This window comes from Galeopterus variegatus, unplaced genomic scaffold (genome assembly GCF_000696425.1).
Source record: "Galeopterus variegatus unplaced genomic scaffold, G_variegatus-3.0.2 Scaffold9605, whole genome shotgun sequence".
NCBI classification, from domain to species: Eukaryota; Metazoa; Chordata; class Mammalia; order Dermoptera; family Cynocephalidae; genus Galeopterus; species Galeopterus variegatus.
Window position 1 is genome coordinate 55901 of NW_007735716.1, and position 7869 is coordinate 63769.

The 7869-nt window shown below is 34.6% G+C and overlaps 1 protein-coding gene across 1 annotated transcript in view; it reads right to left on the reverse strand.

The window, feature by feature from the left end:
- The window catches only part of LOC103609429 (olfactory receptor 11H12-like), a 31839-nt gene that overhangs the window by 1839 nt on the left and 22131 nt on the right, over positions 1-7869 (reverse strand).

Genomic DNA, 7869 nt, shown 5'->3' on the forward strand with positions numbered 1-7869 from the left:
ATTTACAAATAAAAATATAAATGGTGCATTTTGAACACATATATAAATTGGATTATCCCTACGTATTGGTCTACAACTGACTGAACCTCCCACCCATCCCCTATTCTCACCTAAAATCTATGTCTGAGAACGGAATTTCACTCAGCTTCTGTAGGGACTTGCGTCAGGACAGTGAAGCTGAAGATACAGTTCTTCAGGAAAGACTTTCCCAGGTGGTGCACGGATGTGTGAGATCACTAGTCCTACCTGTAGTGTACTCAGTGGGCTCTTTTCCCACCAAAATCAGGATTCAGATAAGAAAACCTGTGAAGTAAGAGGATACTTTCACTCTGGGCAAAAACAAACAAACAAGAAAACCTCCTTTATTCTGAAAAATAAAGTCCATTCACCTACTTTATTCACCAAACTCGACATTATTTGAACCTATATTTAGTCCTTGGACCTCTATCTGTACCTGAACTATCCAATACAATAATCATAACTCACATGTGGCTACAGAGCACTTGAAATGTGACTAGCCCTAGTTGAGGTGCACTCTAAGTATAAATTCCATGCCAGTTTTGAAGATTCGGTATGATAAAAGAATGTAAATATCTCATTAATAATGTTTCTATTGGGCCGAGCCCATGGTGTACTCGGGAGAGTGTGGCGCTGGGAGCACACCAGCGCTCCCGCCGTGGGTTCGGATCCTATATAGGGATGACTGGTGCGCTCACAGAGCTCACTGGCTGAGCGCAGTGCGGCCGGTCTCAAAAAAAAAGGACAAAAAGAAAAAAAAAATAATGTTTCTATTGACTATGTGTTGAAATGATAATATTTCTGGTGAATTGGGTTAAATAAGCTATATTATTAAAAATTTCACCTGTTTCTCTTTACCTATATTAACGTGGCTACTAGAATATTTAAAATGATATATGTGGCTCATATTATAATTTTATTGAACACCACTGATTTAGAATAATACAAATCTAATAGCTTTAAATACCATTAATAAGTTGATATTCTCAAGCTTTTATCTCCACTTCCGCAACATCTCATACCTAAAGACCTGCATATCTTTTTTTTCACCTTGACTTTTTAACTTTATTTATTTTAAATTTATTTTTTGGATTGAAACATAATTGATTATACACATTTATAAGGTAGAGAGTTGAATATCAGTATTTTTGTTCAGTATGTGATGATCAACTCAACATAATTAGCATATTCATCATTACAAATCATAATTATTCTTTGTGTCACTTACCCAATTACTCCCTAAACACCCGCCCCTTCCCCCTTTGCCACCTCTAGGATTTATAGGTCTGTTGTCCTCTTCTGAAAGTTCTGTTTTATTGTGGTCTTTCTTTCGTTCTTTCTTTCTTTCATTTTTCTTTCTTTCTTAGCTCCCACTTATGAGTGAGGACATTCAATATTTCTCTTTCTGTGCCTGGCTTATTTCACTTAACATAATTTTCTCCAAGCTTGTCCATGTTGCTGCGAATGGCAGAATTTAATTCTTTTTTATGGCTGAGAAGTATTCCATTGTGTAGATATACCACATTTTCCTTATCCAGTCATCCTTTGATGGACATTCAGGTTGGTCCCATATTTTGGCTATTGTAAATAGAGCTGCAATGAACATGGGAGTGCAGGTATCCCTCTGACGTGATAATTTCCATTCCTTTGAGTATATACCCAGAAGTGGGATTGCTGGATCATATGGCAGTTCTATCCGTAGTTGTCTGAGAAGCCTCCATACTGTTTTCCATAATGGCTGTACTAATTTACAGTCCTACCAACAGTGTACAAGAGTTCCCTTTTTTCCAAATCCTTGTTGGCATTTGTTATTCTCAGTCTTTTTTATAATAACCATTCTAACTATGGTGAGATGGTATCTCAGTGTGGTTTTGATTTGCATTTTCCTTATGATTAGTGGTGATATTGAACATTTTTCATGTACCTGTTGGCCATTTTTATGTCTTTTTTTGAAAATCATTTATCCAGCTCCTTTGCCCAGTTTTTATTTTTATTTTTTTACTATTAAGTGGTTTGAGTTCTTTATATATTCTGGATATTAATCCCTTGTTGAATGTATAGTTCACAAATACTGTTTCCCACTCTGTCAATTGTCTTTTCACTCTGTTGGTTGTTGCTTTTGCTGTGCAAAAGCTTTTTAGTTTGATATAATCCCAGTTGTTTATTTTTTGTTGCTTGAGCTTTTGAGGTCTTATTCATAATGTCATTGTTCAGTCCTACATCCTGAAGTGTTTCCCCTATGTTTTCCTCTAGAAGTTTTATAGTTTCATGTCTTATACTTAAATATTTAATGCATATAGAGTTGATTTTGGTATATGGTGAGAGGTACAGGTCTAATTTCATTCTTTGGCACATGGATTTCCACTTTTCCCAGCACCATTTACTGAAGAGGCTATCCTTTCCCCAATGTATGTTCTTGGTGTGTTTGTCAAAGATCAGTTGGCTGCAAGCACCTGGGTTGATATCTGGGTTCTCTGTTCTGTTCTATTGGTTCATGTGTCTATTTTTAGTACTATGCTATTTTTGTTACTCTAGCTTCATAGTACAGTTTGAATTCAGGTAGTGTAATGACTCCAGCTTTTTTTGTTTGTTTGTTTTCATTCAGGATTGTTTTGGTTATTGTCATTTGTCTTTTGTCATTCTACATGAATGTTAGGATTTTTTTTTTATATTTCTGTGAAGAACATCATTGTTGTTTTGATGGGGATTGAATTGAATCTGTAGATCACTTTGGGTGTATGGACATTTTCGCCACATCAATTCTTTCAATCCATGAGCAAAAAATGTCTTTCCATCTTTTGGTGTACTCTTATTTTTCAGCTGTGTTTTGGAGTTCTTGTTGTAGAGATCTTTCACCTCTGTGACTAAGTTTATTCCTAGTTATTTTATTCTTTTGATAGCTCCTGTAAATGGGCTAGGTTTCTTGATTTCCTTTTCTGCTTCTTCATTTTTGGTATATAAGAACCCTACTGATTTTTGTGCATTGATTTTGTATCCTGCAACTTTACTGAATTTGTTCATGAGTTCTAGGAGTTTTTTTAGTAGGAGTTATGGGTTTTTCTATATATAGGATCGTGTCATCTGCCAACAGTGATGATTTAACTTCATCTTTTCCAATTTGTTTACCCTTTATTTCTTTCTCTTATGCAATTGCTTAGGCTAATACTTCCAATGCTATGTTGAATAGGAGTGATGAGAATGGGCATACTTGTCTTGTTCCTGTTCTTAAAGGCAAAGCTTTCACTTTCCCCCCATTCATGATGATAGTGGTGGTGGGTTTGTCATATACAGCTTTTATTGTGTTGAGATACTTTCCTTCTATACCTAATTTGTTCCCCCCATTCATGATGATAGTGGTGGTGGGTTTGTCATATATGGCTTTTATTGTGTTGAGATACTTTCCTTCTATACCTAATTTGTTGAGGGTCTTTAACATGAAGTGATGTTGAATTTTGTCAAATGTTTTTTCTGCATCTATTGACATAATCATATGGTTTTTGCTCTTGCTTTTGTTGATGTGGCATTTTACATTTATTGATTTGTGTATGTTGAACCATCTTTGCATCCCTGGGAAGAATCCCACCTGATCATGGTGTATAATCTTTACAGTGTGCTGTTATATTGTTTGCTAAATATCACTGAAGATTTTTACATCAAGTCTTGCATATCTAATTGCCTTGAATGTACACTTTGATGCTTATTAGTCAGATTTTAAGTGTATATTCCTACCCTTTGTTTTAGTGGAACTGCTTCAGCCTTTGTCTTGGCACTGGATGAGAAACTCTGGCTAATGTACATTATTCATATATAGGTTAGTCTGTTCTGTTAAGAGATAATAAAATAGATTTCCCTGGTATTTTTATATAACTGTATATATAAATCTTTTATTATAATTTCCTCCATATTTTCATGTGGAGACAACCACCTTCATTGAAAATTTGGATATTGCTAACCAAATCTAACTTTGTGTATGAAATCAATTTAAATATGGCACATAAAATTTTAAAAATTATAAGACATTTACATGTTTTAACAAATAAGATGGTGGACAATAATTACTTAATGTTAGTTCTTCTTTGAGATAAGCTATCAAGCCTGTTTTTTTTTTCCCCCCTACTTTCTTCTTAATGACAACAAAGAGCATTTGTGTTCCAAGGATATTCTTCCTGGGATTCTCATTGTGCTCCACTGACTTGTTCTTTTCCTAGGTGATGTGTTTATTCTTGTCAGCACACAAATAAAAGAATTCTGGGACCTGAGATATCATCAACCCAAACAGCCCATGGAAATTTAAACCAGTCTTGAGTCTGCCACACTTTTCAGTGGTGTATCTCTAGACACTTNAGGAGTGATGAGAATGGGCATACTTGTCTTGTTCCTGTTCTTAAAGGCAAAGCTTTCACTTTCCCCCCATTCATGATGATAGTGGTGGTGGGTTTGTCATATATGGCTTTTATTGTGTTGAGATACTTTCCTTCTATACCTAATTTGTTGAGGGTCTTTAACATGAAGTGATGTTGAATTTTGTCAAATGTTTTTTCTGCATCTATTGACATAATCATATGGTTTTTGCTCTTGCTTTTGTTGATGTGGCATTTTACATTTATTGATTTGTGTATGTTGAACCATCTTTGCATCCCTGGGAAGAATCCCACCTGATCATGGTGTATAATCTTTACAGTGTGCTGTTATATTGTTTGCTAAATATCACTGAAGATTTTTACATCAAGTCTTGCATATCTAATTGCCTTGAATGTACACTTTGATGCTTATTAGTCAGATTTTAAGTGTATATTCCTACCCTTTGTTTTAGTGGAACTGCTTCAGCCTTTGTCTTGGCACTGGATGAGAAACTCTGGCTAATGTACATTATTCATATATAGGTTAGTCTGTTCTGTTAAGAGATAATAAAATAGATTTCCCTGGTATTTTTATATAACTGTATATATAAATCTTTTATTATAATTTCCTCCATATTTTCATGTGGAGACAACCACCTTCATTGAAAATTTGGATATTGCTAACCAAATCTAACTTTGTGTATGAAATCAATTTAAATATGGCACATAAAATTTTAAAAATTATAAGACATTTACATGTTTTAACAAATAAGATGGTGGACAATAATTACTTAATGTTAGTTCTTCTTTGAGATAAGCTATCAAGCCTGTTTTTTTTTTCCCCCCTACTTTCTTCTTAATGACAACAAAGAGCATTTGTGTTCCAAGGATATTCTTCCTGGGATTCTCATTGTGCTCCACTGACTTGTTCTTTTCCTAGGTGATGTGTTTATTCTTGTCAGCACACAAATAAAAGAATTCTGGGACCTGAGATATCATCAACCCAAACAGCCCATGGAAATTTAAACCAGTCTTGAGTCTGCCACACTTTTCAGTGGTGTATCTCTAGACACTTTTAAATCAGTCTTCTTGCCTTTCTTAATAGCCACCTTTTGAATCTGGATCTCCAATCATACTTGTTAGAGTGTTTCCACACTCAGTTGGCAATTGCCTTATTTTCTTACTCACCTCAAATTTGAAATGGCCAAGACAGAACCCCTTCACTGCCTTTAGGTCTCCTCAGAATGCAGCTTAAACAAATCCTTTCCAGACCATCCTGTTTAAAAAAGCACTCCCACTCCCATTATTATCTATTCCTATCACCTGATTTGTTTTTATTCAAAGAATTTATCACAACTGGAAATATTGCATATTGTATAATTCTTTCTCTATGTCTTGATCTCTGTCTCCCCACACTGGAATATGAACTTCATGAGAGCTAGATATCTCTACTATACCCCCAGCACCCAGAAAAATGCCTAATATATAGTAGGAGCTCAACAGATGTTTGTTAAATACATTTATTAATTAAATAAATAATTAATTGAGTTCTTACTACTGTAGAAGCTATTTAGGAACAGTAAACAGAAAATATAATTCATATTCCCTGCCCTGAAGAAACTAATGATCAAACTGGCAGAAAACTAAAAAATAACACAAATGGTGCTGCAGTGGATATACAAAAGACAGACCAATTATGAGTAAATATTGGCAAAACTCAAAAATGCTATGAATTTTAAAAAGACTATTATTATTAGCTGTAGTGAGCAAGAAAAGATTCATGAATAGTGTCTAAAAATGGGCAAGGTATGAAAAGGACAGTTTTAAGCTCAGGTTGTAGAACTAAGATTATACTATGTTAATGTAAGATAGTGAGTTAAGTGGGAATAATATACATATATCTAGTAAGGTAGAAATAAAGTTTGAGGATAGATTGAGAGGAACCTTGAATCACATACAAACTAAAAAATTTGGAATTTGTTCTGTGTGTAAGTTGAGAGGAAATAAGTGTGGGGACTGATGGAAAGAAGGTTTAAGAAGTTAACTCTGGAATTTGACATGGGAGGCATCAGAGACAGTGACACTATTTATGAAGTTATTATGCCATCAGGTATGCAGTGTTGAGGTCCCGGACAAAAATCATGCGGGTAAAAATGACAAAGGATTGCAGAGAAGATGTTACAGACTTTAAAGACAGATCAGAAGTGGGTATGAGGAGGTGAGGAATATAATAAGATTTTATATTTTATATAAATAGTAAGTTCAGATTATAGATCAGTGGAGACATTGGAGAATTAGGATGGCTAGAGCTAATATAAAAGGAGACTAACAAATTTAGGATTAGATGTTTAAATTTGAAATGGATCTTCATGATCCAACAGGAGGCTGGAGATGTTTGACTAGAGTTTGAAAGTAAAGTTAGTGCTGGAGCTTCCCCACAACATAGATTTAGCCCATGGTTTCCTCATGAAGTACAACACTATAAATTAAATTACTACTTTAGAAAACAAGAAATTAGAGAGTAGAAATTACTTCTGAGAGACACATATCCAGATTTTTACAGAGAACCTTATGAAAAATAAAAGCACCTTAGGACTGGGTTGGCAGCAATCTTACAAATTCTATAGCTCTTTCGCTTACACTGAGTATTAACTAAACTACATGTGTCTGTATATGCTAAAGTGACAGCACTGGCAAAATTTGGGGAGTCAATCAAGTCAACATAACATCATTTAGGACCCTGTTTGTGCCCAGAACTATACTTGGAATTTGGAGAATACAAAGGTAGTGCTTTAGAACTGTCCCTGATGTTTCAGGTTTTGCTTTTGTGGGTTTTTAAAAAATCTGGTCATCTACTTGGTAAACTACTAATAATTGGTAAAGTACTTGTGCATTTGCAGTACATTCAACCATTGCTATGTTCTAGAAAAGTAAAACTTGCTTCAGTGAAGGCAGTATTTGAGGATATTGAAATACACCAAGCAGTACGTAATGAAAGCCAAAAGAGTAAGCAGAAACTCAGTTATAGTGAAATACTTGAAAATCTTACAATGAATTGCAAAATAATGAAGTCTATATAAAGTACAGACATATGTGGAATGTAATAGTAAAACTTCCTACAACTTAAATGATGGGTCTAATGAAGTCTTTGAAATTATCTTTCCAATACATGAAATTAGAACAGAATGAAAACAAAAACAAAAACAAAACAAAACATGATCTCATTTGTCTCATGATGTCTCATTTTCCTAAATATGAGTTATGCATTATACTAATTATACATTGACTCTTGTATCTTTTAGAGATTTCCTACAATAACACATACAGAAGTTTCTTTAGAGCCTTCTTCATATCTTTGTTCCGGAAGTTGTAGATCAGGGGATTAAAGAACGGAGTTGCCAAGGCATAAAACAAGGTCACAATTTTCTGCATCCCATGAAACTTCCCAGCACCTGGGCTAACATACATCACCATGACTGAACCATAGAACAGAGACACCACAGCAAGGTGG